Source organism: Rana temporaria, chromosome 6 (assembly GCF_905171775.1).
Source record: "Rana temporaria chromosome 6, aRanTem1.1, whole genome shotgun sequence".
Lineage (NCBI taxonomy): Eukaryota > Metazoa > Chordata > Amphibia > Anura > Ranidae > Rana > Rana temporaria.
The window spans coordinates 184148218-184175780 of record NC_053494.1 but is presented as its reverse complement, the minus strand read 5'-3'; positions in this window follow the sequence as shown (position 1 = coordinate 184175780).

Below are 27563 nucleotides of genomic sequence, written 5' to 3'. Positions count from 1 at the left end.
AAATAAGAAAACGTCATAAATCAAAGATTAATCAACACATAGGGCATAGTACAGGGGGTGGGGGGGCAGAAGGGCACAGTACAAGGGGTCAGGAGTGCACAGTACGGGGGGATCACCAGGGCACAGTACAAAGGGTCAGGAGTGCACAGTATAGGGGGGGTCAGCAGGGCAAAGTACAGGGGGTCAGCATGGCACAGTACAGGGGGTCAGGAGTGCACAGTACAGGGGGAGAAGCAGACGGGCACAGTACAGGGGGTCAGGAGTGCACAGTACCGGGGGAGAAGCAGAAGGGCACAGTACAGGGGGTCAGGAGTGCACAGTACAGGGGATCAGCAGGGCACAGTACAGGGGGTCAAGAGTGCACAGTAGGGGGGGTGATCAGCAGGGCACAGTACAGGGGGCAGGAGTGCACAATACAGGTGGGATAAGCAGGGCACAGTATAGGGGGTCAGATGTGCACAGTATATGGGGAAATAAGCAGGGCACAGTACAGGAGGATTAGGAGGGCATAGTAGAGGGGGAAAGCAATATGGCAAAGTACAGGGGGTCAGGAGTGCACAGTACAGGGGGGAAACAGAAGGGCACAGTATAGGGGGTCAGGAGTGCACAGTGGGAGGGGTGATCAGCAGGGCACAGTACAGGGGGTTAGGAGTGCACAGTATAGGGGAAGGGGAATCAGCAGGGTACAGTACAGGAGGATCAGGAGGGCACACTACTGGGATCAGGAAGGCACATTACAATCCTGGGACAGCTAAATAAAAAGCATGACTGTTCTGGCAAATCCAGGACAGTCGGCAAATATGTAATACAAGATTATCATGGGGCCCTCATGTACCTGGCCCTCATGGCCCTCATGTACCACTACCTAGGTACTCCTGGGCAGTGCTCAGGAGTACCCATGCATTAAGACAGCCCTTTAATTATCCTTCCCTTCCCCCATGCCAGGGTGTTAGGTGTAATCCTGGACGCTGACCTCTAATTTTCGACATCAAATCTTACCTTCTTCACCTCCATAACATTTCCAAAATATGGCCTTTCTTAGCCAATGACACCACCAAGCTTCTAACTCACTTGCTATCTCTTGCCCCTATTATTGTAACCCTCTCCTCATTGCCCTACCTCTACACAGACTATCCCTCTTTCAGTCTTTCATGAATGCTGCTGCCAAACTTGTCTGCTTTACCAGCTGTTTAGTGTCTGCCACTCCTCTCTGCCAGTCCCTCTGTTTGTTTCTGCTCATCAAAGGAATATGATTCAAAATGCTAACAACAACTTGAAATGAGGTCTACAACTCTGTACCACGTTTCAAACCCCAACCTTGCCTCAATATATCACCCAAAATGTCCTCTCTGCTCCTCCCAAGACCTCCTGTTCTCTAGCTTCTTCATCACGTCCAACCATGCTTATCTCAAGGTCTTCACTAGCGCCTCTCTTATCTGCCTTTAGGTAATACCTAAAAACATATCTCTTCAGGGAAGCCTATCTCTATCCATCAACTGAAATTTTACTTTCTCCATCAACTCATCAATTACAGTTGTTATCTTGCCCTTCCCTGTTAGATTGTAAGCTCTTATGCCGCGTACACATGATCGGTTTTCCCACCGGAAAAACCTTAGATGTTTTTTCTGAAGGAATTCCGCTCAAGATTGTCTTACATACACACGGTCACACCAAATTACGCCCGTCAAGAACGCGGTGACGTACAACATGTACTACGAGCCAAGATCAATGAAGTTCAATAGGCAGTTCGGCTCTTCTGCTTGATTCTGAGCATTCGTATTTTTTTGCGCGTCGGAATTCCATACAGACGAACGTTTTTTCCACTAGGATTTTTTTCCGTCGGGAAAATAGAGAACCTTCTCTTAAACTTTTGCTGGCGGAAATTCCGACAGAAAAAGTCAGATGGAGCATACACATGGTCGGAATTCCCGTCCAAAAGCTTGCATCTGACCTTTTCCGACGGGAAAACTGATCATGTGTACGCGGCAATACACGTAGGGCCATCTGATCCCTCTTGTAAAGAACTGTATGGCGCTGAATTATATTGTAACTGTACTGTTTCCCTTCGTTTTTTACACCTTTACAAAATTGGTAACTGATTGATGGAGAGAAAGTCAGTTTTGCAAAGTAAAATATCAAAATATCAACCCCCACTACGCCTCTCTCATTTTTCATCAATCTGCTGAAATCCCTACATAGTTTATCACTGAATATTTTTAAAACTCTTTTGCATGTTCTATTTATAAGAATGAGAGATGTATAACAATCCTTAAAGTAGAATACATTTTTACATTTTGGATAAGTAAGGGAGGCTTATAACCTCTGGCAGGTTTTTTTTTTTTGGTTTTTTGTTTTGTGGTTATTTTTTTGCCATCTGTGTCCGGTAGGGACAATTTCCTTTTACTTTTAGCCAAAACAGGAAGTGGGACAAAATCCTTCCAAGTGAGGAAATCTCAGGGTGTCACCAGGGTCACTAGACCTAGTATCCTCATTGGAAGATTTCCGCTCTATTACTGTTCTGGATTTTCTTTCAATGCAACAGAGAGGGGGAATCTCCCTAACGAGGGCACAGACAGCGATAAAACCTGACAGGTGTTCTAATCCATCTAAACTATATCCAAAACTAAAAAAATTGCCTTTAATTATAGTTTATTGGTACATTGACAATACTTTACCATGAATGCCTTTAAATTTTTTTCATTTATAGTAGATGTAAACCCTAATGCTGCGTACACACGAATAGGCTTTTGCCCGACCAAAAGCTTATCAGTATTTCGACGAATTCCATTGGAGTAAAGTAGAACATGTTTTATATTTAAACTCCAATGGAATTCATCGGAATTTCTGATGGAATTTCTTCGATGGGGCATACACACAGTCGGAATTTCCTATGGAAAAAGTCAGTCGGACTTTTTCCATCGAAAATTCCGATCGTGTGTACACGAAATAACAGAATGACACTTAAACACCTAAAGCGTTGTGTATCAAAACATGCCATTTTTTTAAAATTTTATATTTTTTAAACCTTTTTTTTCAGTTCTTGTTGCATCTCAGTACTTATGGATCCATGCAATCTCTTTCCAGGCAATTCCTGTCTACATGCAGTCCAGCAATTGTTGCATGGCTTTTCTCAGGGTAGGTTTCTTGATGGTGGCAACAGTGGACCATGCCGGCATAATGCATTTTAAAATTACCACTTGATGTCTTCATCGGCAAGGTCTGTATAAAAGAGTGATACCTCAGAAGCACAATTGGGGCACAGAGAGAGAGCATTGGCAGCCTATTACAGAACGTGCCTGCATCAATAGCTATTATATTATTTCAAGTGGGAATTAGCTTAGTCTGAACACAAGTTTGGACCGAACCTTGGCTGTTCAGGTGTTCAGACAAATGCTTGACCAGTTACCCATTCAGCAGTTACCCTCCATGGTTTCCAGGGTCACTGGGGAAGCTAACCAATTGGATGCTGCCACCCCATGTGACTCTAGCAGCCATCTTGCGGCAGACAGAGCCTACTTAAGGCCCTGGCTCCCAGGCTTGGTGTGCATTTGTGTGTGGGTAGTGTAAGGACTGGTCACCCATCTTCACACACTGTATTAGCGGCAGGTAAAGGTTCCAGATGGGAAGGGAAAGCTTGCAATTTCCTTGGACATCTTCCTGTTTGGGTACAAGACAGCCAGGCTGCATTCTGCCCCCTGTAAGTTTGGGCGATACCTGCTCCACTACACGCTATTTGCATTCAAGAGTGTTCCCAGTTGGGCCTTCTCCCACCGGGTTTGTTGTGAACTGCTTTTTGCCGTTACTATAATACAAGTTCAACCAATTGCACTTGAACTGTGTGTGAATTATTGCCACCACACCACATTGCACCCACCTAGAAGCAGTTTTTTTTTTCTTTTGGTGGGTCAGTGGGCATTGAGTATTGTGACTGATGTGCATGCACATCAATGGATGACATCATTGACATTGTATTTTTTTTCGTTTGTTTGTTTGTTTTTTTGTTAGTGGACTTGTCAAAACCGTGTGTGTGTGTGTTTTTTTTTTACTGTTTATTTTTTTTTTAATGGGTAGGGGCATTTCTGCTAAGTATTTAATGGGATTTTGCATTTTTAATATTTCACTTTAAACAATACAAAAATCACTACTCCTTGATAAACTAAATTTAAATTATTTTATCACTGAATATTTCTAAACCTGTTTTTGTCCCCCAGGCCAGTGCCCTGAACCCCCCCCCCCCCCCCCCCCACGATGCCATTATATTGATGATCTCTTGCCTATTAGCCTAGAACATGCAAATGACTGTTTCTTAGCATTTGGCTGCTGATGTCTTCAATGGGGTATGGATTCCGCACACAAACTTTAGCAATTTTCTCTGAACTCGAGTATGTTTGGGTCATTACTAGTTGCAAGCAGTAGATTTAAAGTGATTGTAAACCTTTTTTTAAAAAAAATAACAAACGTGTTATATTTACCTTCTCTGTAAAATGGTTTTGCACAGACCAGCTCAAATCCTCCTCTTTTGGGGTCTTCCACCAGTGGCCCTGGCTCAACCCCCCTACCAAGTGCTGCTTGCTATGAGGGGCACTTGTGTGGGCTCAATCCAGCCCAAACCCCACCCCCACTCTCTTCTCACAGGTTGTGATTGTCCAGAGAGTGGAGAGAGACGCTGCTCTCAGGGACAGCTCTGGATCGAGATAAGACTCAAGTAAGTATAGAGGGGGGGGTGTCTGGGGGGGAAATGCATTAAATAAATGAAAACTTCCTTTACAACAATTTTAAAGGCCAAGTTCACCCTTGTTCACCTTTTATTTTCGAAATTCCCCTATATACCAATATAGCATTAAAGTACTTATTTTGCAAAAATAATAGCTTTCCATTTATTCTACACATGCTCACCTCACTGTCCTCAGGGCCGGTGCTAGCGCAAGGCAACATGGGAACTTGCCTTACGGCGCTAGGGAACAGGGCGGAAAATTGACAGTGTCACTGTGTTAGTTTCTCTCTCGTCTCTGTGAGTCCCAGGATTACACACAGCAGGCATCTCCCGCTGTCTGTATTGGAGCTTAGTGTGTTAACTTTGGCCGGGCTGTGATAAAAGTCCCGCCCTCCTCCTAGATCAGCTTGTGTGATAGGCAGAACAATGCGTCTATCACATAAGCTGATCTAGGAGGAGGGCGGGACTTTTCTCACAGAGCGGCCAAAGTTTTTACACTAAGCTCCGATACACACAGCGGGAGATGCCTGCTGTGTGAAGTGTAGAGAGAGGGAGGGAGGGAGGGGAGCGCTGCAGCCACACTGGTAGTGTGTGTGATAAATTCTCTCTCATGTCACGTTGCCCCGGCGGCCCCTCCTCTCTTCTCATCCATCCCTATTTGCTTGTGACATCATCTGGGATGGTCGAGAAGACAGGAGAGGCTGCCGGGGCAGCGTGACATGAGAGAGAACTTATCACAGATGCTTCCTGCATACTGGCTGCCAGAAAAACGCTGTGCCCCAATGTGCTCCAAAATGGCCCGATGTGTGCCAATGTGCCCTGATGTGCGCGAAGTGCCCCATGCCCTGATGTGCCATGTATCCTGATGTCCCGTGCCCTGATGTCCTGTGCCCCAGTCTGCTGTGCCTCAATGTTGTGTGCCCTGATGTGCTGTGCCCTGATGTACTGTGACCTGTGCCCTAATGTGCTGTGCCCTTTATCCTGATGTGGCCTGATGTGCTTTACCCTGATGTGCTATGCCCTGATGTTCACTGTGCCCTCATGTGCCCTGATGTGTTGTGCCCTGTGCGTGCGAGCGCGCCGGTGGAGGGGGGGGGGGCGCAAAATGCACCTTTGCCTGAGTTGGCAAAAATCCTTGCACCGACCCTGACTGTCCTCATGGCTGTTTAAAAACACTTTTCCATTACTTCTGCCTTACTTCCTGAACAGACTTTAGGTCATGACACAGGAAGAAGTTGGCCAGCTTAGGGTAGATGATGCAGGGTGTGTGCTAATGAGATCAGCTGGTCAACTCCTTCCTGTGTCATGACCTTAAGTCTGTCCGGGAAGTAAGGCAGAAGTAATGGAGCAGTGTTTTTAAACAGCCATTGGAAGAGTAAGGCAAGCGCGTGTAGAATAGATGGAAAGCTGCTTTATTTTTGCAAAAGAAGTACATTAATATATATTGGTACATGGAATTTAGAAAACAAATAAAGGTGAACTTAGCCTTTAAACATAAACTACTTTTGAAGTGACAAGAACATGTTAAAACTCATGAGATCTTTCAAATCTATAAGATCTTTTTTAACACAGGAGCAATGCATGTTGCTAGAAATATTTATTATTATAATAATATTAGCAATATTGTTATTCTCATTATTAATAATTTATTGGCACTTATCCACTTTGTACCATATCTAAATAATTGCTCTGGTGAACACAAAGGAAAGGGTTTTCCTGGTGTGAGATGTGCTCATGGATCTCTTGTTCTGTTTTTTCCATTCCTCCCTGTGTTCTCACTGTCACTCTGCAGACAGATCCCGGCCTGTTTCCTGTCACCCAGCGCAGATAACTGCTCACCAGTAAGCACAGTAGGACAGGCTCTAATTAGTGCTACTTGGGGTAGTCAGTAGCGTTGTCTGTGTCAGAATCTCACTTACACAGCGATAGACTAGTGAGAGCGAACTGACAGTTGGAAACACACAACATCACGTCTCTTTCCCTTCCACCTACAACAAAGACAATGTTGCATGACTGATATTGTTATGGGGAGAATGTATGAAATAATGGTCCATATGTAAATGAGGCTCAAATGAACCTGTCACGCTTTTGGTTCGCATGTTGAAGTATAATAGACCAAAAATATGACCTGGGACACATTTACGTCTATTTTGATCATCTTATTTTTATTTGATGGCAAAGCTGTCAAAAGCAATTTTCAAGGGAATCTGCAGCAGTTTTCGGTCATTTGTTTAAAAAAAAATGTTTTTAAAAAGATTTTTTGATGTATTTATTTTGTATTATTTACATATAAACACTGACATAAGGCACTTCTATGCTTCAGGAGGTGAAGTGCATTCTGGTCTGTCCTAATAAGAAAGCCTAGCACTAGCTTTGCACTTTTTGAGTGTTCTTTAGGATTGTAGATGTGGATTGTCTGTCTCTAATTAAAATGATTTTAAACTCTCCAGTACATTTTTATCACATTTAACCCCTTTCCTACCCACCCATTGTCAAATGACGTCCACAGATGGGATCTCCCATCCTGGGTGTACGTCATATGACGTCCTGGGCTTCCCAGCCGTCTTGGGGGGGCGCTTGCGCACCGCGGCAACGCTCGGGACCCGGTGCGCGTGCCCAGCGGCCGCGATGTCCGCCGGGCACCCGCGATTGCCTGCAATCACAGCAGGACTGTGGATCTGTGTTTTTACACACACAGATCCACGTCTTGTCAGAGGTGATGAGACCGATGTGTGTTCCCAGTACAGAGGAACACAGATCGGTCTCCTCCCCTTGTGAGTCCCCTCTGCCTACAGTTAGAATCACTCACTAGGGAACATATTTAACCCCTTCAGTGCCCCCTAGTGTTAACCCAGTCACATTTATACAGTAAACAGTGCAGTTATATAGCACTGATCGCTGTATAAATGTGAATGGTCCCAAAAATGTGTCAAAAGTGTCCGATATGTCCACCGCAATGTCATGGTCACAATAAAAATCGCAGATAGCTGCCATTACTAGTAACAAAAAAAACTATCCCCTATTTTGTAGACGCAAATCAGTACCCACCAGTGCTGCCTATCAGTGCCCATCAGTGCTGCCTATCAGTGCTCATCAGTAGTGTATATCAGTGCCACCTATCAGTGGCCATCAGTGCTGTATATCAGTGCCTCCTCATCATGCCTCCTCAATCATGCCACCCCATGATTGCCGATGAGTGCCGCCTCATCAGTGCAGCCTATCAGTGCCCATCAGTGCAGCCTCATCAGCGCACATCAGTATAGGAGAAAAATTACTTTAAACTTTTTTACTTAAAAACTTTTTTTTTTTTTAATTATTGGTCTTTTTTTTTTTTTTTTTTTGCAAAAAAAAAATAAAAACCCAGCGGTGATCAAATACCACCAAATACTACTCTATTTGTGTGAAGAAAATGAAAAAAAATTATTTGGGTACAGTGTTGCATGACCGCGCAATTGTCATTCAAAGTGTGACAACGCTGAAAGCTGAAAATTGGCCTGGGCAGGAAGGGGGTGAAAGTGCCCAGTATTAAAATAAAAAAAAGTATTAAAAAAACGGGTGCCCAAACTCCTTACTAACTTACTTGTCCCTTGAAGACGTCAATTTATGGAAGATGGGCGATGTCAGTGGCCTGTGACGTAATTACACCTGCCAGTGACAATGGCGAGGCATTAGATGGTTAATGTAACTTTATGCATTATGAGTATAATGTATACCGGTATATAATAATGGCAAGGTTATATCGATACTACTCTATGGTCTCCTATTGTTCTCTTCCTACTATCTCTGAGGAAAAGCTTGGCATTCGTGTGAATTTTGGATTGATTGGATGAGTTTGGATAATAGCAGTGGACCCTGGGAGTGATCTTTTTTTTGAGATCCTGGTAATCCGGTAAGGAGGTGGCACTTCTGGTTATTTGGTGACCCGAGAGCACTGCATGTGGAGGTCATAGTACACAGCACTCATATTTTAAGTGGATCGTCCTTTTTGGACCGTAATTGAACACTGGGAGTGGAATTTGTATGTTTATTAATTTTTTTACCTTTCACTTTTATTTTTATTTTTATTTCATATTGTTTATTAATTTTCACGGTGGAATTTCACATGGTTTCTTGCCAAACAATATGTTTTTACATACTGTGTATGAGAAGGTGATGAGATATCATCTTCTGTAGTTGTGTATAATAATAGAACAGTTTGCACAACTCTTTTATCTTAAATATTAACTTATAACTCCTTGTATCTGGAGTAGAGAGTGCAGCATTTTGCACCTAGATCATAAAAATATTAGGGTTAAAGAGGAACTGCAGTCTGCTCACATAGGGCCAGATCCACAAACGAGATACGACGGCGTATCTACTGATACGCCGTCGTATCTCTGTTTCTAACTATGCGACTGATTCATAGAATCAGTTACGCATAGCTAGCCCTAAGATCCGACAGGTGTAATTGAATTACACTGTCGGATCTTAAGGATGCAATTCTAGGCCGGCCGCTAGGTGGCGAGGCCATTGCGGCCGGCGTAGAATATGCAAATGAAGACTTACGGCGATCCCTGAACGTCCCGAACGGCCCGTCGATCTAAATCTACGTAGTTTCTGTTGGGTTACGCCGCGTAAAACTAGGGCTGAGCCCTAGTTCTCTTAAGCCATGTTAAGTATGGCCGTAGTTCCCGCGTCGAAATTCAAACATCAACGTCGTTTGCGTAAGACGTCCGTGAATGGCGCTGGACGCCATTTACGTTAACGTCTAAGCAAATGACGTCGGTGCGACGTCAGTTAGCGCAATGCTCGTAATTTACCCGGCGGAGCATGCGCAGTACGTCCGGCGCGGGAGCGCGCCTAATTTAAACGGGACTCGCCCCATTCGATTGGGCCCGCCTTGCGCCGGACGGATTTAAGTTACACCACTGCAAATTTCCAGGTAAGTGCTTTGTGGATCGGGCACTAACTTGGAAAAATTGCGGCGGTGTAACTTAAATCGGGAAAGTTAAGTTGCGCCCGGGCTACGTGGATCTGGCCCATAATTTGTAATAAAAAGATCTTTGGCATTCTTTGGCATTCTGAAGCCTCCCTTCAACTTCTTTGCATATTATTTTATATAGACTGTGGTTCTGTTCTTGCCAAATATGCTGCAGAAATCTCCCTTCACTGAGTATGGCTGCAACCCTTCTAACTGTGGGCAGCTGAAGCTGGCAAAAAACAACAAGAGCAGAAGATTTAATAGATGGAAAGATGAAAAAATTACTGAAGTTACGCTTTAAGTTTATATTTTATATTTAACTAACTAAAAATAAAGAATAACTTTACTAGTGAACAGAATTACTGTAATAAATGTATACAGTAAAATAAGTATTTTATACAAATAAAAATAATTATATAAATTATTAGTTAATGTACACAATTTATACAAATTTGTACTTTAAAAAATAAAATAAACTGACCAAATTTCAGGAAGCAGGGCCTGAACACCCCCTGGATGATTGGGGAGCATGCATGGGCTCCATAGATATGTGCAGCCTATTGCATTAGGGTGTGCACCCAAAACCCTCTAGAACAGATGTGACTACACATAAATGGCACTGGCAGGGAGATCAAGCACAGTGAAAGAGAAGACATTTCTCTTATGGCAGAGCTGGTAAGATGGAGCTCTTTCACATATTCCCACTGGCACACAGAGCGATACTGCTAATATTCATGGGGTGATTAGGGTGTGCCCAGGCACATCCGGCACACCCTGTGTGCCCACCTATGATGGGCCCTGAAGAAATTATAGCCAAGGTCCGGTGCTTCCCAGGGCTCGCCTGTGCGATTGGCAAGCCGGAGAAAGAATAGGCAGCCACCAGACATTGATCATAGAGATTTTTACATGTAGGAGAGAAGTGCCAGAATAGGCCCGGTATGGAAGTGGTTAAACTTTTGCTTAGTATGAATCAATAGGGCTCATGTTAAAATGATAACAAAATTATACTATATAAAGTAAACCTTTTCTAATAGAAGCATTAAAACTACCCTTGTCTACAAATGCTAATGGTCGGCTTGTCATCCCAATCCTCTGTCACTAACCCTGAACAAAGGTGCACATACATTTTTCTGACTTTCTCCAATTATCCTTATCTTGATATTTATTTCAGGTCAACTACTTTCAATGCATATAATGAGGTCAGCGACCGCCAGGTAACTAGGATTTTTAGAATCAGTTTATAAATGGCAAGCCCCATTCCTGTCATTAAAAGAATTTGTTTAGGTAAAAAAAGTACTTCCTTACTGTGAAAAAAATAAATATCTGTTCCAGAGTTCCTTCATGTGATATCAAGCCTAGGTAAAGTGCCCATGGTCTCTGACTGAGCAGGTATTGTGGGTTTTCTCATCTTTAACCACTAAAGGACCGGCTCACGTACATATACCTCGGCACTTTAAAGATAAATATCTCAGTAGCGGCAGCAGCTGCTGCCACAACCGAGATATCCATCTTTTCCGTGGCCGGTTCTGTAAACCATAATGGTGGTCTCTGCGGCGGATTTGCCGCAAGATCACAGTTATCGACAGCGGGAAAGGGGCCCCCACTCCCGCTGCTCTCCCGCGCCCTCCGCCGCTTACTGGAGCCGTTGGTAGCGGTGGAGGCGATTGGGTCCTTCTTCCTGCTTGCCATGGATACGAGTGAGGGCAAGATGGCCCCCACCCGTCTCCATACCATAGCAGGGCGGAAGCAACGTCAAAACGTCACTTCCGCCCATGCGTCTTAAAGGCACATTTTTTTGTTGTCATTTTTTTATTGCACTTTAGTCTAAATATGAGATCCGAGGTCTTTTTGACCCCAGATATCATATTTAAGAGGTCCTGATGTTTACATTCCTTGTAATAGAAAAAAAAAAGACCCTTTTTTTTTTTGACAGTGTAAAAATAAATAAAATTAAGTAAAATAAATAAGAAACCAAAAAAATTTTTTTTTTAAAACCCCGTCCCAACAAACTTGCGCGCAGAAGCGAATGCATACGTGAGTAGTGCCCGCATATGAAAACGTGTTCAGACCACACAAGTGAGGTATCACCGCAATCATTAGAGCGAGAGCAATAATTCTAGTCCTAGACCTCCTCTGTAACTCAAAAGATGCAACCTATAGAATTTTTTGTCGCCTATGGAGATTTTTAAGGGTAAAAGTTCGACGCCATTGCATGAGCGGGCGCAATTTTGAAGCGTGACATGTTGGGTATCATTTTACTCGGCGGAACATTATCTTTCACAATATAAAAAAAATGGGCTAACTTTACTGTTGTCTTATTTTTTTTATTCGAAAAGGTGAATTTTTCCCCAAAAAAGTGCGCTTGCAAGACCGATGCGCAAATACGGTGTGACAAAAAGTATTCTCTAGGGTGTTAGAAAAAAATATATATCTAATGTTTGGGGGTTCTAAGTAATTTTCTAGCAAACAAAGCTGTTTTAAACTTGTAAACACTGGGCCAGATTCACAGAAAAAGTACGCCGGAGTATCTGCTGATACTCCGGCGTACTTTCAAATTTGCTGCGTCGTATCTTTATTTGTAATTCACAAACAAAGATACAACGGCATTTGGCTAAGATCCAACAGGCGTACGGCTTTGTACGCCTTCGGATCTTAGGATGCAATACTTCGGCGCCCGCTGGGTGGAGTTTGCGTCGTTTTCCGCGTCGGGTATGCTAATTAGCTGTTTACGGCGATCCACGAAGGTACGCGCGTTCATTGCATTCTCTTACGTCCTCGCTAGTCGGCTTTTCCCGTTGTAAAGTTGCGATTGCTATTTAGGTGGTGTAAAATTAGACAGCCCATGTTAAAGTATGGCCGTCGTTCCCGCGTCGAATTTCCAATTTTTTTTCTGTGTAAGTCGTCCGGGAATACGAAAGTACGTAACGCACGTCGCCGTTCAAAACATTACGTCGGGTGACGTCATTTCGCGCAAAGCACGGCGGGAAATTTCAAAACGGAGCATGCGCAGTACGTTCGGCGCGGGAACGCGCCTAATTTAAATGGTACTAAACAGATTATAGCGCACACATGCAAAAATGACATTTATCCTGCAAGGCTAGTTAAAAACACCTGAACATATTCAAAAATACGGGGGTTTGGTCACACTATATAGTCATATAGTGCTAAGCCCACTTACTGCGACAAAGTACCCCGAATTAGTGGGTCCTACCCTAGTAATAGAATGAAAGAACCTGGGTCTCAACCATGGGAGATATACTCCTCTATGTGGGAGAACTGAAGGGATTCTTCCTATACAATGGTGGCCACTAATGTGAGGTAATGAAGAGGGGGAGGGGTGCTCCAGCCAAGAGACCTGGTCAGGGTCTATACAAAATACAAAAAGATACTTGGTGGGCACACCCTAAAAATGCTATACATCTAAGCTGGTGCTGCTATAAGACCAAATACAGTACTAAACAGATTATAGCGCACACATGCAAAAATGACATTTAACATGTCACATTTGAATTAGGCGGGCTTGCGCCGGACGGCTTTACGCTATGCCGCCGCAAGTTTACAGGTAAGTGCTCTGTAAATCAAGCACTTACGCTGAAAACTTGCGGCGGAGTAACGTAAACGGGATACGTTACGCCGCCGTAATTCTACATGAATCTGGCCCACTGTGTCTAAAAAACAGGCTCGGTCCTTAAGTGGATAAAGACATTAAAATATATTGCTTTTATTCCAACAGACCCTGGCAGGTAAACTTGCTGTAAGATTATCAACATTGGTGCAAAAAATAACCCTTTTAATGACCATAAGCCATTGACACCTAGATACCCAGTCCAAATTCAGCAGATTCTAAATGTGTCAAGGTTACTTGATAACCATTATATAACTAATTTCCCTACCTAAATAATTTTTGGAATGCATTTTATGGACTTTTATTTGGTACAATTTTTTTTAGCAAATTAATATTTATTTATTTATTTATTTATTAAAATGCTTATAAAACACAGCGCAGTCTTACACACGTGCCTCGATGCGCTGGCGGGATAAAAACAGAACAGAAAAGGGGCAAAAAACTACATCGACCAAACAAGTGACAATAAAACAATAACAATCAGCGAATAAAAAATATAAAACATACAAAGCTAAATATATAAAAATATATAAAATAAATATATAAAAAAATGTCAAATGGACAACACAGTGCAAATTACACTTACCAGCATAGCAATTCCCTATGGGAGGCCCAATGACGTCTAAGCCAGCAAATACCAAAAAAAACTATTGAAAATGTCTACCACTAGTAAAACTTTATTATTCCTGAACAATCTTCAAGAAGTTTTTGCACCCGGAGTTTAATTTAAAAATGCTAATTTCAATAATTTTCAATATTTTTCAGTCTGCAGCTTTCATTACAAAATACATGGTGATCCTGCCATAAATGTCAATGTTCAGACATTTCCTTTTCATAGGGTAAGAGACTACGAGGAGTGCATAACTGGCAATCCTTGCCACCTCATTTTTGGAAATGAGGTGCCCCAGGGATTTTATGGGCAAGGAAAATGAGCCAGAATGAAAAGCATTAATATCGTAAAAAAGTTAAAGTTTATTGAAAATACATACGGTATATATTGAAAATGCACAAGTAGCTACACCTAAAAACAATGGGCCAGATTCAGGTAGAATCGCGGCGGTGTAACGTATCGCATTTACGTTACACCGCCGCAAGTTTTATGGGCAAGTGCTTGATTCACAAAGCACTTGCCTGTAAACTTGCGGCGGCGTAGCGTAAATCTGTCCAGCGCAAGCCCGCCTAATTCAAATGGGGCGTGTATCATTTAAATTAGGCACGTTCCCGCGCCGATCGTACTGCGCATGCGCCGTCCCTAAAATTTCCCGACGTGCATTGCGCTAAATGACGTCGCAAAGAAGGTCATTGGTTTCGACGTTCACGTAAATGGCGTCCAGCGCCATTCACGGACGACTTACGCAAACAACGTAAATTTTCAAATTTCGACGCGGGAACGACGGCCATACTTAACATTGGCTAAGCCACCTAGGGGGCATGTTTATCTTTACGCCGCATATCTCGTACGCTACGGGCAAGCGTACGTTTGTGAATCGGCGTAACGACTCATTTGCATATTCTACGCCGACCGCAATGGAATCGCCACCTAGTGGCCGGCCTAGAATTGCAGCCTAAGATCCAACGGTGTAAGTCATTTACACCTGTCGGATCTTAGGGAGATCTATGCGGAACCTGATTCTATGAATCAGGCGCATAGATACGACCGGCCGGATTCGGAGATACGACGGCGTATCAGGAGATACGCCGTCGTATCTTCTTTATGAATCTGGCCCAATGCATTTGAACACAATCAAATAGAACAGCAAATTAATATTGGAACACACTAGCCTCAAAATTAGAGGTTATAGTAAATGTGTGGTCACAGATGTTCCCAACATGTTTCGGAGATGGGAGGTGTAGGTATTCAATTCATTCTTCAGGGGTTTTTAACAGGCTGTTTGTTCTACTCAAAACAAATGTACATAGAGATTAGAAAGGCGCATAAATACATATAAATGCTAGAAAAGAAATAAATATACTGTAAATGTATATGAATACAGCAGGTAAACAACAAAACATCTATTCATGTGACATGGGAATTCATCATACTCACAGAAGATCATGTCCTTAGAAATACAATACAACTTTTCATAGGGTAACCACGCTCTGCTCTTGTGTCCCAATTGTGCTGTTATTGTATTGTCACCCTGTCACGCAGCTTTTGGCGGAGACTACGAGTGGCAAACATTGCACAGGCTTAGTCCACTGTTGTCACCCTTTGGGAAACCCTCTCTAAGAGATGCAATGCAGCCATCATTGGAGTGACTGTACAGTAGACAACTTGGCCAAGTGCATGTTGTTCTACATCCAGTAGGTGACACTGTGCCAATATACAGATAGAGTGGAGTCTGTAGAGGGAATTGTCCCCTCATGGACTCCGTCTGTGTCTCAGAGGTACCAATTGTTTGGTTGGATGCTGCAAGTTCTGGTGGCCTTTGGCAGCTATTTTGGCGTGGGACCTCATAAATTAGGGTACCCGTGTGATCTGGGTACATCAAGAGGAAGTAATAGGTTAGGGACAGACACCCTGTTAGGGAGAGTGAATAGCACAGGAAGACATTCCTGGCGAGCAGAGTTAGCTCATAGACAATGCCTGTGTAGAGGAAACATTCCAATATCCAGACCAGTGAAGTGGGGCTCATCTCAGCAGCATCAGAGTGCCTTCCCAGTACACCACAAATCACCACCCCTCCAGCAGAAGACATCCTCCAAAAATATGGGTCCAAGCCTGGTGACACGGTTCAAATACCCTGCCATGGTCTGAAGTCAGGCTCAGAGGCCAGTAGCTGTAGCAGTAGCAAGGTACCTACCAAACAGTAAGTACAGAAGTAAGTCACCCTGGCAGGTGACATGGGCTTACCTGAGATTTGGAGTCTAAGTACTAACCAGTGCTCACCAGAGCTTCTGATGTTGGAGATGGGTTTTGCTGCATGTTAGTACCAGGTCACAGTCCTCAGGAGCATCCAACCAGGAGGTGAACAAGCCAGGGTCCAGTAGCAGATATAGCAGGTAGGGATAGTCAGTAAAAAAGCCAAAGGTCAGCAACTGTCAGAAACCATGAATCAGACCAAGACAGAAGTACAGTTAAATCACACTTGTTTATTAATAATAATAATAATAATAATAATAATAATAATAATAATAAAAAGGTAAACAGAGTAAGCGTAGTCAAACAAGCAAGAGTTCAGTAACTGGATCGGGTAGTCAGCCAAGCCAATGTCAGAGAGCTAGAGATAAACGTAGTAGTCCAACAAGCAGGATCAGGAGCCAGAAGGAATGCCAGCCGAGCAAACCCACAACAGGAACGCAGGAGAAAGTCTCTGTGATGTAGACAAAGGTGAAGGCAGAGATGAAGTGAGCTGAAAGGCTTTAAGTAGGCAAGACCAACAAGCAGATCATCAACAGGTGGAGAGAAAGGAGCTGGCCATTAGCCGACAGCTGAGCGGCCAGCTCAGAGGAAAAAGGGCTGAGCCCAGCCCTGACAGTAACAAGTCGTTGCAGGTTGGGATTAAGCAGAAGCATAGTCAAGGAACAAGCCAAAGGTCAGCAATGAGTGGTAACAAAGATATGGACAGTGGCAGAAGTGGCAAGAGCGACATATTGGCCGGTCGAGCACAATAATCTGGTAAGCAGGAAGTGCAGAGTCATGGCTTAAATCAAAGAGTTCACGGGAGGAGCAAAGATTTCAAAGTTCAAGAAAAACAGCGTTCAAGGCAAAATCATTCAAGGAATTGTTGAGGGAGCTGTCCAGCATCCCAGGTGGTTCAGCAGGAAGAGACTTCACCAGACAAAGCACTGTTTGCAGGATTAGACTCGGGGCTTGACAGTCTCACTGTATATTGCCTAATACCAGTGCCTATAAAAACTGTCTTTATTCATTACCGCTAACCAATATACAATATACAAGATAAACTTCAACATTAAGAACTATGGGCCAGATCCACAAACGAATTACGCCGGCGTATCTATGGATACGCCGCGTAATTTCAAAGTTCCCCCGTCGTATCTTTGTTTTGTATACACAAAACAAGATACGACTGAATGAGGGATCGATCCGACAGGCGTACGTCTTAGTACGCCGTCGGATCGTAGGTGCATATTTACACTAGCCGCTAGGTGGCGTTTCCGTCGAATTCTGCGTCGACTATGCAAATTAACTAGATACGGCGATCCACGAACGTATGTCCGGCCGTCGCATTTTTTGATGTCGTTTCCGTAAGGCTTTTTTTGGCATATAGTTACCCCTGCTATATGAGGCGTATCCTATGTTAATTATGGCCGTCGTTCCCGCGTCAAATTTTGAAAATGTTACGTCGTTTGCGTAAGTTGTTCGCGAATAGGGCTTTGCGTAGAATGACGTTAACGTCGTAAGCATTGGCTTGTTCCGGTTTAATTTCGAGCATGGGATACCCCCACGAACGGCGCAGGCGGCGTTAAAAAAAAACATAATTTACGTCGGGTCAGGACGTATTAACATAAAACACGCCCCCATCACATCGATTTGAATTGCGCGCCCTTACGCCGCCTAAGTTACACTACGCCGCCGTAACTTACGGCAGAAATTCTTTCAGGATACCACAAAAAAACTATAAGTTGCGGCGGCGTAGCGTATCATCGATACGCTACGCCGGACAGAAGAATGCGCCGATCTTCCTGGATTTGCCCCTATGTGTGTGGTCTCAGGAAAGGGCTGCAAAAAGACTGCAGGAGATCAGCAGCACTGAGATGCAAAAAAGGATAAAAAGAACATTAAAAAAATATTTTTTTTTTACAAATAAGACAGTGGTGTATGATACCCTATGTTTTAGGAAAACCTCATTCAATTAAGGTTTATATTTACTTTAATTACATTTTACATATAATCCAGTATCATCAAATAATAAAAAGATGATCTAGCTAAACTTGACATGATGGTCCCTTTTGGATGTCCCTGAAAATGCGTCTGTGCCCCCCGACATTTCTATTCCGCTTCCATTTTTCATGTGAGATTAAGCGCGGCGTAATTTCAACGTTGGTGGCAGTTTCTTGGGATGGCAATGAATGAGCTACATCTGTACATGATTCATGATAGCTGGCGGTGAGTCTGTTAGCCCCGTCTGGCTCTCTTCTTGGCGAGTATAATGGATAGTTACCATGTGTACAGTGACATTGTCAAGCCATCAGGAATTGCTGATTATAGCGCTAAATATTGATTCTTGCTTCAGATGTGTCAGAATTCTTTCTCTCCTTAATTAGAACTTCCCTAAGCACTATAGAGGAACAAACTGAATATATCAGATCTCAGCGAGGAGAAGGGTGATACTAGAGTATAATTGTGACCTCCTGTCTTCTCTTTTCCTCCCGAGTTTTGAGATGACTTCAGCTGTCTTGCCTGCCCTTCTCACTACATGTGATAATCATACTCATTTTTTCCCAGTCTAACCAGAGGTAGAATGTTCCAAGAATGTGTTCTTTTTTTTTTTTTTTTTTTTCTTCTTCTTAACACCATTCCATTGAAGCTGTAGTAAGATAGAAATAGGGCTTAAAGTGCCAGAAGGTGCCTTTTTCTATTTGTTTGTTTCATGGTACGCCGCACCAGGCAATGACCTGTGACGGGAGGGCCCGTGCACGCGACATAGACAGCTTCACCCACTCAAAGAAAGATTTAAAATGAACACTGATTCCTTCATTCCTCTGTGCGGGGGAAATTGAATGGCCAATATTGTCGGTGTCACTGAATGCCTGATTGGAAATCACTGCCCTAAAGTATTACTCCACTTTCCGGAAAATTTTATTTTGTACAGTAAGGCAGCGAAATCATCAGCTTTGTAAATAATACATATCTATTTTTTTCTGTTTTGTCTGTATAGACTTCTTATATAGTGTATAAGAAAAGTGTGTCTAGAATCGCCATCTAACCACATTCTTCACCAACACAACCACATAATATCCAAAATACTATTTAATAATGTCCATTGCCAGACAAAGCAATTCTCCCTAATCACTACCATCCCACCCACTCATACCCATTTAAGGTGTTTTTTGTTTTTTTTTAATAACCCTCTAGTATAATTTTTTTACATACCAGACTTTGGGGCAGATCCTCAAAGAAATTACGCGGCGTATATCTTGATACGCCGCGTAATTTCAAATTTTGTTTTGGTATCCACAAAACAAGATACGACGGCATCTGTGTTAGATCCGACAGGCGTACGTCTTCGTACGCTGTCGGATCTTAGATGCAATTTTTCTGCGTCCGCTAGGTGGCGTTCCCGTCGTAATCCGCGTTGAGTATGCAAATTAGCTATTTCCGACGATCCACGAACGTACGACCGGCCGTCGCATTTTTTTATGTCGTTTCCGTTCCGCTTTTTCCGTTGTTCCCGCGTCTAATTTTGAAAATTTTACATTGTTTGCGTAAGTCGTCCGTGAATGGGGCTGGACACCATTTACGTTCACGTTGAAAACTCCTTGCGACGTCATTTGGAGCAATGCACCCTGGGAGTTTTTAAGGACGGTGCATGTGCAGTTCGTTCGGCGCGGGGACGCGCTTCATTTAAATGAAACACACCCCCTACCCACCCAATTTGAATTCCGCGCCCTTACGCCGCGAGAGATACACTACACCGCCATAACTTACGGCGCAAATTCGTTGAGGATTCAAACCAAAGCCAAGTAAGTTACAGCGGCGTAGCGTATCTTACATCTGCGCCGGGCGCAGTGTATGTATGTGGATCTGCCCCGTAGTCGTCACTGTCGTTACATGACCCTCAGCAGTACTTCTTCTGGGATTGGGGCCCCGACCAATGATCCACCACAGCAGTCCAGATCCATCAACAAGTCTTCTTACTACCCTCGTGAGGCCCCCATTGGTGGACTCTTCTTGTAGCTAGAGGTTAGTGTCCATGTCACCAGGGTGCAACGTGGGCACTAGAAGAAGGCCTTAAAGTATCACTCCACTTTTCCGGAAACTTTTATTTTTTACAGTAAGGCCCCTTTCACACTTGTACGACTTGTCCCACGATTTGGGACTGCAAAGTAGCACGACGAGTCGTTTCCCATGATTTCCAATGACAACCATTCGTATTAGTACGACTTCAAGTCTTGCCAACTTCAAAGTTGTCCCTGCACTACTTTGGTCCGACTTTGATGCGAGCTCAGGTTCATAGACCTGGAGTCTCCCTGAAATCGTGGCAAAATTGCGCCAAAATCGAGTGACTTTGAAGTCGCAGTAGTGTGAAAGGGGCCTTATGCCCTGTACACACGATCGGTTCGTCTGATGAAAACGGACCGATGGACCGTTTTCATCGAACGAACCGATCGTGGGCCCATCAGTTTTTTTCCCATCGGTGGAAAAAAATAGAACCTGTTTTAAAATTTTCGTATGGTTAAAAAACCGATAGAAAAAAACGATCGTCTGTGGGGAAATCCATCTCTCAAAAATCCACACATGCTCAGAATCAAGTCGACGCATGTTCGGAAGCATTGAACTTCATTTTTCTCTGCACGTCGTTGTGTTTTACGTCACCACGTTGGACACAATCAGATTTTTAACCGATGGTGTGTAGGCAAGACTGATGAAAGTCAGCTTCATCGGATATCTGATGAAAAAATCCATCGGTTCGTTTTCATCAGACGAACCGATCGTGTGTACAGGGCTTAAGACAGCGATATCATCAACTTTGTAAATAATACATATTATCAATTTTTTCTGTTTTGTCTGTATAGACGTCTGGTTTCTCTTTTGTCTGTTTAGACTTTTATAGACTGTATAAGAAAATTTTGTCTAGAATCTCCATCTAACCACATTCTTCACCAACACAACCACATAATATCCAAAAAACTATTTAAGAATGTCCATTGCCAAACAACGCAAATCTCCTTAATCACTACCATCCCACCCACCCACCCATACCCATTCAATTTTTTTTTTTTTTAAATAACCCTCTAGTATAATTTTTTTACCTACCAGATTTTGTCATCACGTGACCCTCAGCAGTACTTCTTCTGAGATTGGGGACAATCCACAACAGCAGTCCAGGCCCATCAACAAGTCTTATGAGGCCCCCATTGGTGGACTCGTCTTGCAGCCAGAGGTTGGTATCCATGTCACCAGGGTGCAACGTGGGCACTGGAAGACAGACTCTCCTACACTACAGACTAGAATATAGAAAACCTGGTACCTGGCTTGTCACATGACTATGGATTCAGAAAAGTTAGGTTTTAGGGAGATTTGAATACCTCTTGATTAGGTAAAAGAGAATAGGGTTTGATTTTTGTTTTATGTAGACTGGAGATCAGTTTTAAGTCAATGTTGTAGTCATCATACAGCAGTCCCTGACCAATCATTTCTGCGTACTTCGGAAGAATATTGTTTGCAGGTTTGAAGTTGCCATTTAACACCTTGAAAAGTTGAGGAAATGCTTAAAGGGGTTGTAAACCCTTGTGTTTTTTCACCTCAATGCATTCTATGTCATGGTCAATGGACGCAGCAGCAGGACATGGGAGCATGCCCACACGGGTGCCCCAAGGGAGAGCACTTCTCCAACCAGGCACTCGAGAAGAGGAGGAGCCAAGAGCACCGCTAAGGGATGCCATAAGAGAAAAATAGGGCTACTCTGTGCAAAGACAACTGCCTGCGATCAGGAGCTTTCGGATCATGTGACCGACGTGACAGCCAATCACGGCGGTCACATAGCCATAAACCCCGCCCTTACAGACCTCCTGCTTACAGGGCAAGAAGGCGCCAGGGCCAATAGGTTAATGACATCACTATATGTTTTGATGGAAATTTTCATACGGTTTGTAAGAATGTTCATTCAAAAATCTACTAGTATAAGGCCACTGTTTTGGGACCATTCACATTTATACAGAGAACAGTGCTATAAATATGCACTGATTACTGTGTAAATGTGACTGGCAGGGAAGGGGTTAACACTAGGGGGCGAACAAGGGGTTAAATGTGTACCCTAGTAAGTGATTCTAACTGTAGGGGGGACTGACTGGAGGAGGTGACCGATCTGTGTCCCTATGTACAAGGGACACAGCATCGGTCTCTTCTCCCTGACAGGACGTGGATCTCTGTGTTTACACACAGAGATCCACAGTCCTGCTGTTACTGGGCAATCGCGGGTGCCCGGCAGACTTTTCGGCCGCTGGGCACGCGCATCGGGTTTCCAGTAACACGGCCGGTGTGCGTGCGCCCCCTAGTGGCTCGGCAAGGTGAGGACATCATGTGACGTCCTCCCAGAATTAGAGCACTGTCGTGCCGCCGTCAATTGACGGCAGCCGGTAGTAAAGTGGTTAAAGAGGAGGTCCGCCCAGCCCTTTAAAAATTAAAAGTCAGCAGCTACACATACTGTAGCTGCTGACTTTTAACATTGGGACACTTATCTGTCCTGGAGTCCAGTGACGAGGGCACCGCAGGATTAGCTGGTTGGGTGCTGTCGCGGCCATTGCTATAGCGCACGCGTGGAGCGCGCTACTCTCTTTCATTGGCCGGCAGAAGAGGAGGAGAGGGACCGAACTGCTGATGTAGATTTCTGCGGGCCGGTCTCCCGAAAAGCGCCAAATGTGGCACCGGAGGGGGAGGAGGAAGCAGATGAGCGGGTGTTCTACTTTTGGGTGGAACTCAGCTTTAACTGTTTATTGCTTACCCATGATGTTGGTTCTGATTGGTGCCAGCACTGAGAGCCCATAAATTGGGCAGCCACTATGAAAACTTATCAAGTGGTAGACTTTACTGTATGGGATCATTTGGAATAATCCCATGAAGTGTCGGCATTAGGTGAGGTGGGATTACTGTTAACCATTGCCTGCAAACTGAAAATAGGAAGAAAGTTATATTGTGCTCAATAACCAAAAACTTTGTAGGAAGTTATATTGTGCCCTTTGGGTGAATAAAGAAGCTTGCTGACTTTGATATCCAGCCATGATGGCTTGTATTTGGTACTCTGTGCTCAATTTTGTTGAGTTTGTCTTTTGGTATCTTGTCAGTTGTTTAAAGTCATCAATGGTCATACAAGGGGGTAAGCATAGGTGCCTGGGCACACCCTAATCACCCTGCATGGTGCAGATTTCCCATTTAGACCCCTGATTTTTTTCACCAAAGCTCCCTAATGGGGTTCCTGAAAACAATGCCCCTTATTTACGGAGGCGCAGGGCAGCGTTTTTGCCCTGCGCCCCCGCAAATTTAGCAGTAGCTCCGTAAATTGCGTGTGCGCTGTGTAAACTTGCCCTGCGTAAGGGCGCCTAATGTAAATGATCCCGTAGGGGGCGGGAATCATTTAAATTAGGCGCGCTCCCGCGCCGAGCGTAGAGCGCATGCTCCGTCGGGAAACTTTCCCGACGTGCATTGCGGCAAATGACGTCGCAAGGACGTCATTTGCTTCAAAGTGAACGTGAATGGCGTCCAGCGCCATTCACGAATCACTTACGCAAATTACGTAAAATTCGAACGTCGTGACGCGGGAACGACGGGTATACTTTAGCATTGGCTGCCCCTGCTATTAGAAGGGGCAGCCTTACGCTAAACAATGTAAATTGCGTACGCAGGGCTCGCGCAACATTGTGAATCGGTGTTAGTATGCAATTTGCATACTATACGCTGACCACAATGGGAACGCCCCCAGCGGTCATCGTAAGAATGCAGCCTAGATATGCGTGGCATAAGAGCCTTATGCCATGCAGATTTTAGGCTGCAGTCGGCGTTAGGATGTTCCTGAATCAGGAGCATTCGTAACGCCGGGGCAAGTAAGCAATTGCGCTGTGTAACCTATGGTTTCACAGGCGCAATTGCTACTTGAATCTGGGCCACTGACAACATTTACTGCTCTACTGACACCGTCAGTATATATACACATGCACACAAACGCATTTGTGTTTGAGCTTTGGGGCGCACACCCTAATACAATAGACTGCACACACATATGGGGGTAAGCTTAGACCCTTGACGCAGGTCCTATAGAAGTGACATAAAACACAATTCTAACCTCTTCTCCTGGACCTCTTCTCATGGCCCGCACACAGATTTTTCCCAGATAAGAGATATTAATTTCTTTATTTTAATACTTGTTCTTTATAATCCCCACAATATCTTTTACCATATTAATTTCCATTTGTCATAGTAATACACTGTTTTTCGCATGCCAACTGTTTAAACCCAAATCATCCATTATTTATTGTATTTCGATAACATGAGAAATATTTGTTTGTATTAACCTGTCTTTAATTGATGGCCTGTAATAGTTCTGAAAATTGAATTTCCACATTTTTAATTTGTCCTTTTCAGCAATCAGAAGTGGTTTCTAAATGACCTACCTCGGACATATAACTGTCATTTATCAATTGACTTTGAGTTTGGGATTATGTCAAATGGAAACACCACTGTGGATGGATTTCAATAATGTAACATTCCTGCTAATCCAGTTAGCTCAGAAAATTCGTCACCTTTCAGGCATTGAAAGACAGAGCAGTAAACATTATGAATGAACGATTTTATTCTGTAATAAATAGACAGGTTACTGTGGTATACATTGTAATGTTTCTCATTAATAAAAAATGTAATTAAAGTATGTGTAAATACAATTACTATAATCTCATATAAGCTTTCTTTAATATATTAATGCAATTTCATAATTCATGTTGTAAACCCTTACATATGCCCACTGAAGTGGCTGGCCTCAGGTGATACACTGAGATGAAACAAATCCTACGTAAATTGTACCTGTTTATCTGCAGCCTCTCTTCTCCAGAGCCATTGGAAGTCCAGAATTGACACTGCATGTCTCAGCTAAAGCAGGCAGGGGGCAGGGATCTGATGTCACTCACGGGGACAGCAGAGAGCACAGAGCTGAGTGTACTCTGAGACTGAGTGTAGTGAATGGACACCCTCCTACAAAGTCTCATAGGAAAACATGCACAGCTGAGGGTGTCAATCACCTGCTGTGTGCTGGGGGAGGGGGACCCTGAGGTCCCTTGGTGTTGGTATAACCTGTCAGAAGTGACTCATGTAGATAGCAGAGAAACGAGACAGCAGCCACTAGGTGCTTTGGATTAAGGCAAGTACACACTATATAAGGATGTGCTTTGTTGATTTTTAATTTCAGAAGTTTGTAACCACTTTAAATCTGCAGCTTACATTCAAGTAATGCTTGATTATCCTGTCATGAAGGTAATTGTTCAGGCACTCAGGCATTGTACACACGGTCGGACAAAACCGATGAGAATGGTTTGACAGACCGTTTTCATCGGTTCACCGCTAAAGTGGCCTGATGGTCTGATGTGCGTACACACCATCGTTCCAAAAACCGATCGGGTCAGAACGCGGTGACGTCAAACACACGAGGTGCTGAATAAAACGAAGTTCAATGCTTCCAAGCATGCGTCGACTTGATTCTGAGCATGCGCGGGTTTTGAACCGATGCTTTTCTGTACTAACCATCGGTTTGGACCGATCGGTCAGCGGTCCATCGGTTCGGTTTTGAAGCATATTTTAAAATTTTGGACCGAAGGAAAACAGACCGATGGGCTATACACACGGTCAGTTTGGACCGATGAAACTGAACCTCGGTCCATTCTCATCGGTTTTGTCCGACCGTGTGTACGGGGCCTTAGTGTTATAGGGGAAAATGTGCTGTCCCTGTGTTCCAACTGGGCAACTTTATTGGAAATAATGGAAATAAAAAGTGGCCATTGCAACTCACATCATGCAGGCATGGTCCTACGTTGTCACTACCAGGAAACTTACATTGGTAAATGCCATGGGGTCATTGGTGAAATGCGTAAATGTAAACAGAAAGTAGCTGCAAAGAGGTTGTGAATGATCAGCAGAACATTCTTTTCAGTAAGTATAGAAATTGAATTAATATTAAAACATTAACCCACACATTATTTTCCACAAGCCCCTCCTATTTTTAATTGCTTGCTGTCCCATTTGTACACAATTGAACTTCATATGCTGAACTGGAAAAGCTCTGTCTAATGGCTATCTGTATGTAGCACTACCCCCGAAAGAGCTGCTGGTTTAGATTTGGGTCTGTCGTTACCTTACTGTCCACTATGTTTGTCCTAGGGGTCCTTCTTGAAGAGTTACAAATGTCCACACCAACACTTGGTTTCCTTTGCTTCAAACGTTTTATTAACAAGTTCCTTTAGAGGGACAGAGGGTTAGGGAAGATTCAGGTACCTTGCTTTGCAGATTGCGGGTATAATCTTGGATCCAGAGGGCCACTGTCCCACACTGGATTCGGCGACCCCCGGATAGGCTTCTCTCACTGGCCTAGCAGCCGGTGCGAAGCTCACTCAAAAGTCTCTGCCACGGACTTGATGAACACTGTCGAGTCGTTAAACGGTCCTCTGCCACAGGATCAGGTAACTACACAAAGACTTTGCAAAGTTCCAAGAAAGATTACACATCTCACGCCGAGCCGGCTGCACTGTGAGGTACTTTGGTCAGGATGCGTCCTCTAATTTAATCCTCAATTATTCGGCTCCTTCCTGCAGAGAAGACAGCACAGGATCATCCCTGGACCAGTAGGCCCCCAGAAACTTCTGGGTCTACTGGTCCAGGGCCTACTGGTCCAGGCGCCGAGACCAAAAGGTTGCTAATACATCCCTAAGGCCAGGAGGGCCACCAGGTCAGGATCAGAAGACCCTGCAAGAACAGCGTCTGCCCCTTAAGTACCCCTCCCCAGAATGCACAGCGGCGGGGACCACGCCACTGAGCTGTTTCTGGGCAAGAGGCACCCAATACACCCAGCCCATTGCAATTCCAACCTTGACCCCTGGTGAGAGCGACACCCACAGTCAGGTGAAAGATGAGCAACACAGCCGAGCTGGAACAGAGACCCATAATTTGGCATGAAAATCTGAGCTAAACTACAGCTCAGATAACTAAATCTATAAAATAGTGCCTACTCAACAGGAGCAGGGCGCTACACGTATATGTTATTTTTTTTTATATTCTTTATTTTATTTTAAGAACAGCTTTTTATACAGACAAACATGAAGGGAACAATTGTATGTATACCGTGAAATGGTAAGCAAGCATAATTTCCTAAATTGGCACAAAAAGTAAAAAAAACATTTTTAATTCATATTCCTTGCATTATAATAACAATGTTAGCATACTCTTAGGTCTCTGGCGTCCTGACTATACGGTAATCCAAAAAGACCAAACAACAATATAACAAAACCTATATACAAAAAAAAAATGAAAGAAGAAAAAATTCAAAAAAGGGAATATATATATATACTGTATATATATATATATATATATATATATATATATA